The 17260-nt window shown below is 45.9% G+C and overlaps 1 protein-coding gene across 1 annotated transcript in view; it reads left to right on the top strand.

Annotated features, from left to right (window-relative positions):
• The first annotated feature begins 10213 nt into the window (after positions 1 to 10213).
• LOC149316723 (flavin-containing monooxygenase 5-like) overlaps positions 10214 to 17260 on the top strand; it is a 29889-nt gene continuing 22842 nt past the window's right edge. Inside the window, exon 1 of the mRNA XM_089516115.1 lies at positions 10214 to 10236. The gene's annotated coding sequence lies outside the window, so the exon portion shown is untranslated. The remainder of the gene's footprint in view (positions 10237 to 17260) is intronic.

The following is a 17260-nucleotide window of genomic DNA, read 5'->3' as shown; positions in this document are numbered from 1 at the left end:
CAGGACACCCCGGGAGCCGCAGCCAGGGGAGAAAGGGGCCACTCGGCCCCTTTCCCCCTGGCGCCATTCCCATGGCAATCTAGTTGCCGCAGAAATGAGGCGCCCTCCGGGAAGGAGCTCCGTTTCAGAGCTCCTTCCGGTGCCGCTGAGAGGGCGCCACAAGCACCCTGCGGCGGTGCCAGGATGTCATGGCTGTGCCACACTGTGTCATTTTGACACGACGTGGCCGTCACGTCAAAATGGTGGCACCCACGTAGACAGGGCACCACCATTTTGACGTCCTGGCGACGTACTAGGGTTAGGGAGCGTCTAAAAAGGACGCTCCCAGGCAACAATATGTCGCCAGGACGTACTAAAAGACCGAGAGGTGCCTGTAGCTCCCTCCTGGGATTGACACTTCAATTGTCTGATAGTAATAAAAAGCCAGGGAGTATGCAATTGGCAGGAAAGAAAGGAAGCAGGCAGTCCTCCGTTGGTTGTTGCAACCTGAGCCTTGAACCAAGAGCAGGTAAGGAATCGATGTATGTGCATATGAGTTTGCTTTTCCCTACTTGAGTCTCATTACCCCAGCATTTTGTAGGCTAAAAACCTTTAAAAAAACAATTGCCATAACAGACTGTGAGATCTGTTCTGCTGGTTTATTTGTTTGAAAAACCGTTTCAAATTACCTGGATTTTACATCTTCCTTGAGATTAGGATGTCAGGAAATGACATGTATGTGACCACAAGATAGAGCTGTAGGCTGAGTATTGTGGGCAGTCAAGTTCCAGTGGCAGTTAACAGTTGACACTTGCATCGTGGAATGCTGATGCTGTCAGTGTTCTTCTGAGAGAGTGTGTCAGTTATGACAGTTGGTGTTAGAGTAACTGCCTCTCTGTTTTGTTGTTATGGTTGTTTGGTTGGCAAAGTATTTTATTTATTAAAGTAACTTATTTATTAAAGCCCTCGTGTAGAGTGAAGGCTTGAAGTGCTCTTGTCGTTATTTCTCAGGCCGGGAGCTCAAGGCCGTTTGCAGTGGTGAAGAAATATATTTTCCTTCTTGGCCTGAATACCTTTGCAGACATCTCTCCAGATTCCTTCTCCCTGGCGTCCTGTTGACGTGGTTCAACTCTGCAGGTGGTCGTGGTGGACACAGCACGTCTTTGCATGCCCCAACATAGAATACACAGAATTTTGGGTGGTAGTAATAGCGATTAGGTTGGAGATGTGGAGTTTTCATGCTGACATGTTTTAAAAAGCTTTAGAAAATTGGAACTGACATTCCTCCCCCCTCTTTTTTGCTGTCAACAGCTGTTGGCTTACAGTATGTGTTCTCTGTATGTAATATCTTCTTGCTCCTAATATGTTATTGTATGCCTTCAAGTCATTTCTGACTTATAGCAACTCTAAGGCAACTCTATCAAAGGGGTTTCTGAAAGCTGAGGATGCCTAGCCTAAGGCCATCCAGTAGGTTTTCATGGCAGAGTGGGGTTTCGAACCCTGGTCTCCAGATTCATAGTCAAATGCTCAAACCACTACCATACTAACATACTCAATGCATATGCCAATCCTTTCCAAAATAATTAAGAATTATTTCAGTGCAAATTTATATCCTTATAGGTACTGCCAATAGCTAGTCCTTTATATGGCTACCAGGATCAGTGGTTGGGCAACAGAGGCTCTTGCTAGTTAATTTGCAAATGAGAGTTACAGTACTTCTGTGTCAGCATGTTTTGCTTATGAATATAATAAAGACGTTTTGCAAGAGAAAATTGGTGGTTTAGCCCAGCTTTTGTATTCCTCTGGGGCATTAGAGTAGGCAGGCTTCTGTCAAAAACTGGTTGCACTGGACTGTACCTCAAAAATGCCCCAGCAGAAACAGTATTTCTCAGGGGCCTTTTGAACTTTTGTGTTTTCTGTACCCCCCGCCCCTCAAGCAGAGTAGGTATCAGGATAGGAATGGAGGTTCCTTGCATGGATCCAAATCCTTGAATTTTTCTTCACCAAATAACATTTTTCTTTTTGTTTTTTGTTTATGGTGCCAAACACCTCATCTTATGGGTGGGGAACCCTTTTACACTGTCAGGTAAGCACATAAATTACTGTATTGTAAATTTGCATATGTCCTTAGGAGTGGAGCTTCAAAGAAACCGACAACTTGAAGACACTTATAATGATGAAGGTGTGGAACTCACTTAGGAGCCCTCTAGCATTTTTCTGCAGATTTTTCTCCTCAAAGTATGTGCACAGCAGGTAGATCTACTTGTGTTTCCAGTGTTGTTAATCACTGTAAAATGAATTTTGGCATTGTGTATTACCTAAGCTTACTTTCCAAGATTAACAAATAAATGTTATCTAGTAAAATTGCCTGAAGCAAATCTTTTATAGATTTGCAATATTTTACACAATGTGTTGTGACTAACAAAGACGATAATGGAAAACCTCTTTCTTGACTTTATGATCTCCTTGTTATACTGTAACTTTATTCAGCTGTAATCATTCACACATTTGGGCCTATAAATGTCAAATGATTGACAATGCTAAGTGCCAGTTTTCCGGGAGTGCTCATCTAAAAAAAACCATGTTCAGCTGGCCCTCTCTCATAACTAGTTTTGGGATTGTTTTGTTTAGCTTTTTGTGGGTTTTTCGGGCTATGTGGCCATGTTCTAGAAGACGAAGAAACTCTTCTAGAACATGGCCACATAGCCTGAAAAACCCACAAAAAACTATGGATGCCAGCCATGAAAGCCTTCGACTTCACGTTGTTTTGTTTATTTGTTTACTTGTTATTTCATAACTTCACCTTTTGTGTTCTACAAATGGTCCTATTCCATCCTGAGCTGTAGCTCTTGTATGATTATTGCCTTCATAGATATCTTTATGAATAGCCGCCTTGATCTTATAGGAGAGGCGGGGTAGAAATAAATTGGGACCAATCTACCCAGACTGGAGAACTGCCTCCAACCATATTTTGCACTACAGAGGGGTATTGTTACCAACACTGTTCTTTATGAAATTTTGGTATAAATTATATCCCATATGAACTCTGACTGCCTGTCCGAAATTAAGATTCAAGCGAGAGGACATCTACACACTACACCTAAGGGTGAAGTCATCTTCAGTAAATATTGTCACTCCAGATAGTCTAGGAAGTCGCAGATGAGATTATCATTTTGCCCATGCAATCAGGAGGTGCAATGTTTGCCTTCCCAGAGTTGCTTCCCCCTTCCCCCATCCCCGAGTCTGTTATCAGAGCAGATTAAGACCACTAAGACAATCAGACCCAGTCATCCAGGTGTCAGCCCAAAAATTAAACACCTTTGCCAGAGATGGGCCTTTTGCCCCTATAAAAACGCCAGACTTTTACAAGTCCAGTGTGTCATCTGAGAGGTCTCCATATTCCACGTCAGTTGGACCTTTGGTTTGGACACCGACATTTCTGTTCAAACCCACGTTGTGGAACAGACTTGTCCCATTTCCATTCTTCTCATCTGGTCCCCAGAGGCGAGTCTACACTCTGGTAAGTATCGCTCTAGTGATGCCTAAAATCCTAAATCCATGCTAACCTCTGATTTTCCTGGGCCTTGTATGAGTGTGTTTGTGCTAGTAAATTGTGTGTGTCTTTCCCCTTATTAATAAATTGGATATTAATTTGAGAAGTCTGCATCTACTTCCTTTCTTGGATCTCCTGGTCTTCTCGGTATACATAATGGGAGACAACCTTGCAGGGCTATTGTAGCAAGCCCCCTCTTGCATTATTGAGCTAATAACAGTAATAATAAATTCCCCTAATAAGACCCTTGGCTACAGTATGGTGATGCTTTGCACATTGATGTTGAGCACACACCTATGCTGGTGAACGTTTCCTCCCCTTGCTTGTGAAGGTTAAGCCCTACATCTAGAGTTGTGCCACTGGATTTCTTTGAATTGCTTCACAGGTTGTAGCTACCCAGGGCTCAGGGAGGTGGGGGGGGCAATAGTGGCAGCTTCGGAGGCCTCATAAAATGATAATGAGTGATCTGGCCATGAGTCCCAAGTGTGAAAGCTCCTTTTTGACACCGCTTCTCCCCCGCTGCAATGTGCTTTAACTCCTTGCTCCAGCCTGTCAGTCTGTCCCAAAATGGCACCTTTCCGAGCCACACAAATGATTCCCTGCACTCAAGCTTAGCAAACGTTTCCCAACTGCCACTACTAGTGAAAGACATGGCTAAGGGAGTGAGCTTGTGCTGGGAGATGAAGAGCACCACACAAACTGATCAGTAAGGTTTTGTAGTGGTTGTTGGGACCCTGAAAAGACATTTAATGCAACCCTCATCCCCACCATAGTCCTAAAGACCAATGGTTCCATTTGTCTTTCTTGAACACCAATACTTTGACTGAAAGCCCCCTCTGGTGCTCCCTTTTGCCCTCAATGCCACTCTGGATCTTTCCACTGTCCCTCGTAGGGGAGAGGTGTACCACACACTTTGGGAATCACTGGTGTATAGGATATACTGTAGACTTCATTTGAAAGCACCTGGATTTTTTTGTACAGTCCTCCATGCCTAGGTCTCTAGACAGGCTCCAGCATATGCTGCAGGCTATTGACCACCTGCCAGTTCCTCAGCAGTAGAGGGTTTTGTGGTCTTCCTCAGTCCTCTTCTTGATTCCAAAGGAAAGCAATGACTGGAGAGAGGCTACAAAATGGCAGTGAGGTGCCCTCTTCCCCATTGTCTTGATGGATGAGACTTTGCATTGAATTAGCTTCTGTTCACAGCTCCTTGGCAGTTCTTGGTGGGATTCAGGCACATTCCACTCAGAGTGCTGCCACCTGTCAGAACCAGGATAGTTATGCGATAAATTATTCTTAAAGAGGAAAAGTAATTGTAAAAACACAGTGTTATGTTAAAGGGGTTAAAATTTAAAGTGTATGTGGTTGGATGTGGCTGCTGTTAAAATCATGCTGAAAGGGTTAATTCACGGTCAGTTAGAGAAATTCAGCTTCTAGAGGAAATAAGAAATAAGTGATGGAGGGGGACAGGAATGGTTGCTATGGTAGTGAAAATAAACTAGGCAGTTTAAAAGAAAACAGGCTGGCCAGAATTAGCATTGTATTGTTATTTGTAATTTTGGTACTGTTATATTGAAGTTAAATTAGTATTGACATAATGCTGTATTGTTATACTTAAGCTAAGTTAGTTTTGACTTAATGCTAAGTGATATGGTATAGGGTTAGACTATATGTGCTGCTTGATTATTGTATATACTTAAACTGTTATATTTGTTAAGCTTTCACTAGGGGACAAGTTGTTGATAGCAGCTGGATAGATATGGCTGGGTTGTGTTATTGAATTATTGTTATGGCTGGGGGTGTGGGAATATGGTTTGGTTCCCAAAACAGGTAGGGTTGCCATAAGTGAGGACCTCCAAACCGGGACAAATGTAGGACAACATTTTCAAATGTAGGGCACATTTTTTTAAATGGAGGACACACAGAAAGTTTGATGCTTTTTTAAAAAAATGTTAATATAAATGCATCTTTCTTAGGCATGATCAAAATGGAGGACATTTTGGCATTATTCCTAGACAGGCAAACTTATACAGTATATTAATAATAAAATTAACCAAAAATAAAATAAAAAACAAAGGAAACATATATTTTTAGTAATAAAATTAACAAAAAATAAAATAAAAAACAAGGGAAACACATATATTATTAATAATAAAATTAACCAAAAATAAAATAAAAATAAATACACTGAATCCAGACTGACTCTTTTACACAACCCTGCCCTGAAAAAAGAAATAAATAAAGAAGGCTGACCGGAAATGGCCACTCTCCTCCTCCTGCTTTTCGTCTTGTCAGTGATTCCCAAACTTGGGCTCTCCAGGTGTTTTAGACTACAGCTCCCAGAAACCCTGCCAGCTGGCTAAACTGGCTGAGGCTTCTGGGAGTTGAAGCCCTAAAAAACAAAAAAGTAGAGTTTGGGAAGCACTCTCTTGCTGCTTGGAGCCATATGGGGCCAGGAAAGAGCCCTTTCCCCTCGCCCAGAGTCCTCCTCCACTCCGCCTCCTCCTTCGAGGCTCTGCCTCCTTAAGGGGACAAGCTCCCTTTTTAGGTCGGCGCGCAATGCATGGAAAGAAGCGCACAGAGGAGGAGGACGAGGAGGGTAGCCGGCCGGCTGCATGAGCAGCCGCAGCCATGGAAAGGGAGGAGGCGGCGAAGGAGGAGGAGGTAGAGGCGAGTGGTCGGCTGCTTCTGCTGCTGCTGCGGCTGCTTCTCGCTGCCCACCTCTGCCCGCTGCCTCAGTCCCTCAGCGGCCCATGTGGCCAGCCTGCCAGCCATAGGACGAGCTCCAGCCTCCGATAGAGCCCTGCTCGCATGGGGCACAGGGCCCGGGCGGATGCCAAAGGCTGCGATGGTGGCGGCGGCAGCCAGAGGGGCCACATCAACAGCCGCATTGGCGGCGGCGGCGGCAAGAGCCGCTGCACAAACAAAAACAGCCACAGCGGCGGCAAGTAAGAGCGGCGGCGCTCTAACCCGGGGGGGGGCATCCCGGGAGAGAGGCAAAACCGGACTGTGACCGTGCAGCATGGTCCAACACTGAGAAAGTCACGCCCCCCACAGGGATATGGCAAGCCTACTTGCGCGGCGGATCGGCGGATCGGCGGTGGCCCTCGCTTGCCTTTCCTTGCCCGCGCGCTCGCGCGGAGCTCTGGGGGCTTGTGCGGCGGCAGCGGCAGGTCAGCGGTGACCCTCGCTTGTACCTCTTTGCCCGCGCGGCGGCGCGGAGCTCTGGGGGCTTGCTTGGCGGCGGCGGCGGACAAGGGAGCAAGCGAGGGCCGCCGCCGCAAAAGCAGGTAAAGGCGCGGCGGCGGCGGCGGCCTCACAAAACCCGGGAGGGCGCCCGGGGCAAAGGCAAAACCGTGGCGGGACCGTGCACAACGGTCCAAAAGCGTGAAAGTCCCGCCCCCCGCCGGGATATGGCAACCCTAAAAACAGGGGACATCTGGATAATTCTGGATTCTTTATTACATCACTAATGAATGCTTTGGCGGGAACTTTGGAGCCAATCATGTCCTTTAATTGATTGTTATAGGAGGGGTTATTATTTTAGTATAAAGGGAAGAATTTTGGATGACAAATCTTGACAAAAACCTCATGACTGTTTCCTGTTACATTTTCTTTCTTTTTAGTTAGAGTATTTTAGTTCAGACACACTGTCTGACTCTAGAATTTATTGAGAGGAACCTGGTGGGAGACTGTTTCTGACACCATCTCTGTGGCCTTGGGCATGGCTGCATCTTTGGTGGAGGTTTTAAATGACTACTTGGCATTAAAGACTGACAAATTTGCTTCTGCAAATGTATCCTTTGGCAGGTGTATTTTACAGCACGTTGTGATGTTATACAGCCATACGCGGGCGCTTACATTGAAGCCACACGACAAAAAGGAGAATGATGCGTGCACCAACAGTGCACACACACAGCCGCACTATGAGCACAAGCCCCATTATATCCAACGGGGCTTGAGCATACACGCTTTTTGTCTTACGCGAGGGGGCTGGAACGGATCCCCCACGTAAGATAAGGGCCCACTGTAGTATTTTGTGTTATAGAGTTTCCACCCACTTGATGGGTATAGTGACCACTTGTGTTGTTGTTGTCTGCCTACAAGTTGTTTCTGACTTATGGTGACTCTAAGGTGAATCTACCATGGGATTTTCTTGGCAAGATTTGTTCAGAGTGAGTTTGCCATTGCCATCCTCTGAGGCAGAAAGCATGTAACTTGCCCAAGGTCACCCAGTGGGTTTCATGGCCGAGCTGAGAATTGAACTCTAGTCTTCAGAGTTGTATTCCAACACTCACTATGACTCACAAGCTGACCAGTTGTGTAGGTCCCAAAATAAGGATTGCCTCCACGCTGCAGGAAAATGGAACAGTGATACTTACCATGAAGGTTCCTTTTCTGCAGCAATGGGGAGGGAATCCTTCCTGCCCTTTCTTGTTAGGTGTTAGTGGTTTGAGCCATTGGTGACGGAAAACAAAAATATCTGAAATCCTCATATAGTTCTGTGGCTGAAGCAGCTTGATTGCACACTAAAAAACTCATGTAGAAATTCCTTGTAGTGACACATGATTTGGAACCCACTGTCTGCTTCCCAGGTAGTGGTTATACAGAACAGGGGAAAGGTGGTGCTGATCTCCCCTCCTCCCAAACCATTAAACAAATAATGAGAACTGGCTTTTAGCCAACATATCAGACTCTGACTTTGTTATTGTTGCTGTGTGCCTTGTCATTTCTGATTTATGGCAACCCTATCACAGGGTTTTCTTAGCAAGATTTGTTCAGAGGGGGCTTTGTTGGCTTCCTCTGAGGTAGAGAGAGTGTGACTTGTCCAAGGTCACCCAATGGGTTTCCATGGCTGAGTGGGGATTTGCACCTTGGTCTCCAAAATTGTACTCCAATGCTCCAACCACTACATCACTACTGATTGACAAAACCACACCTCTTTCTCTACCTGTTAGCTTCTTCTGGGAAAAAATGGGCTCTTCCCTTTCAGAAGTGCAGTAGTCACATTAGAAAATGAGAGGCACTGGCTGGAGGAAGGGAAAGTTTTCCTGGGCTTCAGTCGAAAAGTTGTATTCTGTCTAGTCGACAAAACAGCCGTCAAGTGTGTGGGAAGGCCTGATGTCCAATCAGATTTCCGTATTCTCTCCTCCCGCCTAGGATTGCCATAAGTCTGGACCTCCAAACCGGGACAAATGTAGGGCAAATTTTTCAAATGTAGGGTACATTTTTAAAAAATGGAGGACATGCGAAAAAATTGATGGTTTTTTAAAAATGTTAATATAAATGCATTTTTCTTAGGCATGATCAAAATGGAGGACATTTGGGCATTATTCCTAGACAGATGGCAGTAATGTACTTCCCTTTCTGGCCACCCCCTCCCCCCATTCCAAACAGCACATTTGGGCATTGAACATGGCTTTACTTAACATGGCCTCTTGCATATTTCAGAGGGTTATTCCATAACCAAACTCTTTGGGTTTCACACTGAACATGCTATGCATTCATACTGAACATGTCAAGGTGGTTTAAGAAGAAGTGGGTTTGCCCTCGGATTCAACTGTACTTCTCAGAAGTGTGTACTTTGGTTTTTTTTCACTGCGCATGAGTTTGTAAAAATCATAGCAACTTACATTGGTCGTGTCTCAGAAGCTGGCTCATCTCATCATCATCATCATCATCATCATCATCATCATCATCATCACTATCCTCTTCCTCCTCCTCCTCCTCTTCTTCCTCCTCGTCCTTCCTCCCTCCTTCCTCCTTCCTTCCTCCCTCCCTCCCTCCTTCCTTCCTTCCTTCCTTCCTTCCTTCCTCCCTCCCTCCCTCCCTCCCTCCCTCCCTCCCTCCCTCCCTCCTCCTCCTCTGCCTCCCGGGCCCAAGCGGAGGAGGAGGTGGGTGGCTGCCTTGGCGCGCTCCCCCCGCCCGCGTGCCAAGGCAGCAGGCAGGCAGCCACCCACCTCCACCTCAGCCTCCGCCTCCCGGGCCCAAGGCAAGTGCCCAGGGGGGTCGCGCGGAGGCGTGCAAGGTGGAGGAAGTGGTGGGTGGCTGCCTGCCTGCCTGCCTGCCGCCTTGGCGCGCGGGCGGGGGGAGCACTCCAAGCCAGGCAGGCACCTCCGCCTCCTCCTCTGCCTCCGCCTGCTGGGCCCAAGGAAGTGCCCAGTGCGGTTGTGCAGAATCGCGCGAGGCGGAGGCAGAGGAGGAGGTGGAGGTGCCTGCCTGGCTTGGCGCGCTCCCCCCGCCCGCGCGCCAAGGCAGCAGGCAGGCAGCCACCCACCGCCTCCTCCGCCTCATGCGCCTCTGCACAACTGCGCTGGGCACTTGCTTTGGGCCCGGGAGGCAGAGGCGAAGCCAGAGGAGGAGGAGGAGGAGGCGGTGGCTGAGGGCCCGCCAGCTGCATGAGCAGCCACGTGCGGCCAGAAGAAGAGAAGGAGGAGGAGGAGGAGGTGGGTGGCCGTGGGTGGGGCAGTCCCGCCTTTGGCGCAAAACCGGACCGGGACCGGGACCGGGACCGGAGCGCCAAAAGCGGGTTTGTCCCGCCTACCGGCGGGATATCACATCCCTACTCCCACCCACCTCATGTTCACTAACCATTCTTCCTGTATTATTGTTGTCTTCTTGTTCTGAAGCACTGTGCATCTCTGCTACTGCCATGCAGGAACTAGGAAGAGGTTGAGAGTTGGAAAAAGGCAAAGACACAAGAGCAGGTGGAGTCAAAAGGACACTTTGGCCTGTTATAGACTGCCAAAATAAAGCTGCTTCGGGTCTCTTTGGAGGTATGCTATTTAAATGATGCATGGATCCTAAGAGTCTGGAGGTCGCGCCAAAGCCACACTCCATTCCTAAGCACCGGAGTGCAGCTTTGGTACAGCTTCCGGATTCTTAGGATGCAGGCATCATTTAAATAGCATACCTCAAGCAGCTTTATTCTGGCAGTCTGTAACAGGCCTTTGTCTGTATTTTTGTCTGATTTTGATTGTTGTCATTTTTGGATCCAGTGCAGAGTATTGGAATGTGTGTTTGCTTGGAGAAATGTTATCTGTATATGTGTTTTCTAGTTACAACTTGTATCAGCTTCAATGTCTGTCTGTCTCTCTCTCTTTGTGTGTGCAAGTGGGCATGTGTGTGTTTTCTCCATCGTTGTTTTGTGGCGGGTGGGAGAGATTGAAATCTGCCTGGAAATAGGGTCATCATGAAAGATAGCTCTTGTTTGAAAACAAAGGTGGTTGTCTGTTGGGGAGTGAGGGGCTGCAGTCCCCAGGGCAACACTGGAAAGCTGCATCCCACCCCTACATTTGGACCTAGATGCCCCAGGCACTCTCAGTCAGTCCATGTTTGGCCCTTGCTGGGCCATTTGAGAGCCAGGAGAGGCCTCCCTCCTCTCGCAGGAATTGATCTGGAAAAGATTTAAATGTTTACAAAATGAAGGCTTGAGCAATTTTCTTGTGGACGTTTCTGTCTTGTGCAGCTTTGCAGCGTCTTTGCTCCCCGCCCCCAAAATATGTGCCTATTTTATCTGTAAGGTTGACTGAATTTTTTATACCTCAAACTGGGTTTCTATTCTTTGAGTCTCCAGTCCTTCTATTTTATGGTGTAACACTATTATATTTGGCTTCTGTTGACTTTAGGATAATGAAGCATATAAAACTATCTCCTGGCTTGTCAATACACCCCCCCCCCCCCCCCCCGGTAAAATATGATTTCTGCCAAGCAAGAAAGGAACTTGGCAGATCAGTGGAGACAGAGTTTACAATGCAGTGCTGCTTTCTAAAATGCACAAACAACATTTATTGCTTTTCCTGCTTCCAGCAAAGTTTGGGTTTAAACCTGATCTAGCAGCAGTACGTGAGTGCCAGGACAGGTGAAACCCTTCTCCACCCTCAGTGCAATATGCAGGCTTCATTTCTACTATTTTAAGACAGAGCTGGGGATTATGCAGCCCTCCAGGTGTTATTAAACTGCACTTTCCAACTCTTACCCAATGCTAAGAGTTGTGACAGTATCTGGAAGGCAGCACAATACTTAACTCCGCTAATCTCTCTGTCCCTCTCCCTCCTGCCTATGAAACCTCTTGCAAATCTTGAGAGAAATGGATGATTATTATTTCAAAAGCCTGCCCACATTCTTTTCCTGCACTTTTCCCTGGCCTATTACACACAAATTGTCACAACATAAGCTTTGATAAGTTACAGGGTTTCCACTGTTTTCTGCAAGGCTTACTTTTCTTTTTAATGCACTCTACATGGAGCTGCCATTCTAAGCTGAAGCTGCAAAATGCAACAAGCAGCTGGACTGCTGACCAGACCATTCAGACTATCAGGCATTGGTGTTGAAGGAATTGCTATGCCTACCAACATGCTTCTGATCTCAATTCAAGGTGCTGGTAAGGACATTCAAAGCCCTAAAGAGCTTAGGATCTCTGTACTTGAAGGAACACCTCTCCCTATCTACACCAGCCTGAGATTTCAGATGTCTTGGAGGGGTCCTCCTCTCTGTCTCACCAGTCAAGGCTATATCCTTTGGGAGGACAATGAGAGAGCCTTCTCTGCTGTGGCACCCCAGTTATGGAATGCCCTTGCCTTAGAAGGCTGATTGGTGCCAGTCTCTAAATAAATAAAGACATTATTGGTGTAGGCAACTGTAGCTTCCCCATTCCCACCCCTAGCTTGCTAAGAAATTATTGCTTCTCTAAAAATATTATTGCCAATTGACCTTTGACAAGAAATCAAATCCATTTGCTCTGAATGCTATATTTTTTTATCTGATGGAAATACAGGTAAAGACCTGCCACTGTAATAATCACAAAGAAGTGTGTGTGTGTGTGTGTGTGTGTGTTTGCTTTTTAGAGGAGAACTATGGCTGCAAAACTGAGGTAAAAGGACGTTGGAGATTAAGTGAATGTTTATTCACCCTTTTCAATGATATTCACACCATTTACCTGTCTTGGGGGGAAAAGGAGACAGCCAACTGCAAATGGGTTTGAGTTACATATAGTTAGCCCGTCTTATATGCGGATTTGCCATCCGCGGATTTCAGCATGTGCGCATAACAAACCTGGAAATTGTCCACAATGGCGGGGTGTGTGCACGCGCCTGACCATTGGGGACAAAAGTCCCACTTCTACCCTCCTCCTTCCCTCCCTCCCTCCCTGTTTACCTGCTCGGTTGGCGCCGCCACCTCTGGTTCCTCATCGCCGCGGGAAAGCCCAAGTAGTGGTGTTGGAGGCCAAGAGGCCCCCCAGGCTGCCACCCGGCCCTTCTGCAGCAGTGGCGGCAAGGAAGACGAGGTTTGGCCTCCCGGCATCATCGCAGAAAGGCTGGGTGGTGCCCTGGAGGCCTTTTGGCCTCCAACACTACCACCCGGCTTTTCCCGCGGTGGTGAGGATGCCAGGCCGCCATGCTGCAGCACTACTTCCTTGTCGCTGCTGCTGCCGTGAAAAAACCAGGCAGTGGTGTTGGAGGCCAAGAGACCTCCAGGCTGCCAGTCGGCGGTGGTGGTGGCGAGGAGGACGAAGCTTGGTCTTGGCCTCAGCTGCCTCGTCCTCTTTGCCGCTGCTGCCGCCACCACAGAACAGCCAGGTGGCAGCCTGGAGGCCTCTTGGCCTCCAACACCACCACCTGGCCTTTCCCACAGTGGCAGCGGCGACAAAGAGCCAGAGGCGGCAGTGGCAACCAAGCAGGTAAACAGGGAGGGAGGGATGGAGCGAGGGAGGGAAACAGGAGGGGAGGAGAGGGACTTTTGTCACCAATGGCGGCAGGCATGCACGCGCGCCACCATTGGGGACAATGAGACTTGAGCATACGCGGATTTTGGTATATGTGGGGGGTTCAGAACGGATCTCTCGCATATACCGAGGGCCCACTATATATATTGGAGCCAGTATGGCATAGCGGTTTGAATGGTTCCCCATGACATTCTTGGAAACAAGCTTGTAAAATGTGGGTTAGACAAGGCAACTGTTACATGGATTTGTAATTAGTTGTCCAGCTGAACACAAAGGGTGCTCAACAATGGTTCCATTTCATCCTGGAAAGAAGTGACCAGTGGGGTGTCATAGGGTTCTGTCTGGGGTCCAGTGCTATTCAACATCTTTATCAATGATTTGGATGACAGAATTGGGGGCATACTTATCAAGGGCCATCCAGTCCAACCCCCTGCCATGCAGGAAGTCTCAAACAAAGCATCTCCAACAGATGGCCATCCAACCTATTTAAAGACCTTTAAGGAAGGAGACTTCACTACACGCGGAGAAAGTGTGTTCCACTGTCAAACAGCCCTTACTGTCAGGAAGTTCCTCCTAATGTTGAGGTGGGATCTCTTTCCCTGTAGCTTGCATCCATTGTTCCAGGTCCTGTTCTCTGGAGCAGCACAAAAGAAGCTTGCTCCCTCCTCAATATGACATCCCTTCAAATATTTATCATATCATAACACCTCTTAACCTCTTAACCTTCTCTTCTCCAGGCTCAACGAAGAGCAACAGCTAGTGGCTAAGGTGCCACTCCTTTTGGCAGCAGTACTTTAAAACAGTGTCCCACCTTGAAAAGGTTTGTTAAAAACAAATATCTCTACTTTAATGCAAAGTTCATTAAAGTTTAATTTCTTTTGAAAACAACCTCTGGACAAGGTTGCCACAAACTTTCTCTGTGTTTGTGTTTCTGACCTAAGATCAACCCTCATAGTTGATATGGGCAGCTATCCAAACAGATAACCATGTTAGAGCATAGAGTTTTACCCTTTGCCCCATTCATGCTCAAACACACACACAAAGACATAGAAGGATTCTTGGCATGCAAAATATATTAAAACATTAGTTTTCAGCACAGCCTCACGCTCAAAATGAGTCCAGTGTAGTAGGTATTTTATTCCATTTTACCTACATTTACCTTATTTAAGCTTGTTTGTCAAACCTGTCCTCCACTTTTGCCCTTTTAACTACTCTTTTATAACTCTTCTAAGGCACTTGTCACCACTTCCACATTATGCAGTTCTGTTTTTCCCACACTCTCTGCCCCCATTAGCTTCACTACATGCATCTAACGATGTGAACTGTTTCCATGAAATCTTATGCCAGAAATTATATCTTCCCATTTAGTGGAGATTAAATGGGAAATTATTTTAAGGGTTCCTGCAGGATAAAAAAAGTTTGAGAAAAGCTGAACAAGAGGGTGCAGGTGAGACCCAAAGGCAGATGCTACCTGATCCCACACCTTCTATCCATGAAGGGAAGGAAACAGGAGTGTGCTTGCCTCATCTCCCTTCACACACTAAAGGCCACTTGGCGAGACTCAGGACTGCGGCATGACGTACTCACTATCTAGTGAAATAGCCTGTCCCTTATTAATTGAAAAGCTAATGTGTTTGATTAAAAACATGAGTGTCCTGCAACAGGTAATGAAGAACTCACAGTTCAGAAACTGTGTGGTGTGAAATAACAGCAGTGCGTGTTGTGCCATTTGATGTATTTATTATTAGGAGCATATAAACCTAGCACAGTTTATATTGCTCTTCATACACAGGGATGTGCCCTACAGGCATCAGAGGGCAAAGAAGCACCTTCTGGGCAGCCTGGAAAGGAGAAAGGGAAAGGGAAGGGAAAGAAAGGGAAGGGAAAAGGGAAGGGCAGGGGGAAACGAAGGAAGGAAAGGGAAAGAAAGGGAAAGGATAGAAAGGATGAGAACAGATGGGAAGGAAAAGGAAGGGAAGAGAAAGGAAGGGAAGAAAAGGGTAGGAAAGGGGAAAAGGAAGGGAAGGGGAGGGGAGGAGAGGGAAAGGGAAGGGAAAGGAAAAGGGAAGGAGGAAGGAAGGAAAGGGAAGGAAAGGAAGGAATGGGAAGTAATGAAATAAAAGGAAGGGAAAGGGAAGGCAACTAGAAACTCAGAGGAACCTTAAGAGGATACCTCCTCTCCCAAATCACCAGGGTCCCCCCACCTGCCCTGAGGATCCTTCCAACTGTAGGCTCCCATGAGACCTGGCAGGGCACTGGGTCTCCTCTTTCTCTTTGAGTCGCGTGGCCAGGTGACAGACAGGCGGCGCGGGGTCTTCCCGGGAATGCACCAGCAAAGTCTGTCCCTCAGGAAGGGCGAAGGGGCACCATAACAGCAGCACTCCCTCCACCACACACAGAGAGAAAGAGAGAGGCTCCCTGCTCTCCCGCTCCTGACTTCTCCTGGCCCCCTCCCACCATATCTCTCTCTCTCTCTGCCGTCCCTAAATTTTGCTGCCCTAGGCAGCTTTCTAGCTTGCCTACATGGACAAGCCGGCCCTGCTGTAAAGTGTAACGGCAACCAGATATGCCAGCAAAAATTACTGGGTATAATGGAAGAGAGATGGTAGTTCACTCATCTCCACTTCACATGACTAGTTATTCTCCCTCAACTGGCAGAATAATCATGCTAAATACTAGCCACACAGCGAAGTGATACAGAAGGGAAGAATCATGGGGAAATAGTTATTCACTGTTTATTATAGCACTCCTTATACATTAATATTTATTCATAGCACATGAATTGCAGTTTGATATCTCCCTTTTAATTTTTAATTTTTATTAGATTAAAAACAATAACAGTGCAATACAATATGTAAACAAATACCGAAACATAATATGCATAAAATTGACATTAAAAAAATACAAGACTACAATAACTCTGACTTCCTAGGAGAAACATTGTGACCTTATTATGCCAAGATATAAACATTAATACAAATATATTTAACGATGCATTCCCCACTTGCCGTCTTATCATTACGTTTTTTCGATATGTTTCACATGCGCATTAAATATATTTACAATGCTTTCTTTCTCATGGCAGATGCAATATTCGGAGTCCATGCATATCTTTTCTCTGGTAAAGTTAAAGCGAATAATGCTTTTCTACAACATTTTGTAGGAAGAGCATTAATGAAAGCTTGGTAAAAGTTTAAACCAATGATTTATCGGAAGCTACCGGTATGGGTCTCTGTAAATGAAGCTTTTCATAAAAATGATGAAATAAAAACAGGAAAATTGGTTACTTATAAAGAAATATTAAGGTATGATAAGGAAACCAATAAGTTGAGCTTAAAATCACAGGAAGATTTGGAGAGAGAAGGTTATTGCTTTAATTGGTTTCTGTATCGTCAATTTAAGGAAAGATTTATACAAGATACAAAAAATATTGGTATAGCCCAGGAATTTAATAAAATCATTTTTGCGGAAAACCCTAGAAAAATCTCTATGTTTTATATTTTTTTTCTAAAATTGGAAATGCATGAAGAATATGTTAAGCCTTCTACAATAAAATGGGCTCAAGTTCTAAATGAGACTTTACCTTTGGAGCAATGGGAAAGAACTTGGTGTAAGAGACTAAATTATACAGTATGTATTGATGTAAAAGAAAATTATCATAAGATGCAAAACAGATGGTATTTGACACCCTTGAAACTTGCTAGAATCTATAAGAACCAAAAATCAGATTGCTGGAAATGTGGGAAAGCCCCAGGCTCATTTATACATATGTGGTGGTATTGTGATTGTGTTAAAAAATACTGGACACAAATCCATAAGAAAATGCAACAGATATTAAATTGGCAAGTTAAGATTGATGCAAAATTATTTTTATTGGGTATGATTTCAGATACTAAAACAGAGGAAACTTTTGGAAAATTGTTGTTCTATATGATTTCTGCCACCCGAATGGTTTATGTTTCTCAATGGAAGGGGGCTGAATTGCCCACTTGGAAAGAATGGTTGAT

The sequence above is a fragment of the Sceloporus occidentalis genome, unplaced genomic scaffold (genome assembly GCF_023333645.1).
Source record: "Sceloporus occidentalis isolate IW3139 unplaced genomic scaffold, rSceOcc1.0.p SCAF_3, whole genome shotgun sequence".
Taxonomy (NCBI): Eukaryota; Metazoa; Chordata; class Lepidosauria; order Squamata; family Phrynosomatidae; genus Sceloporus; species Sceloporus occidentalis.
This window is presented reverse-complemented; position numbering and strand designations above follow the sequence as displayed.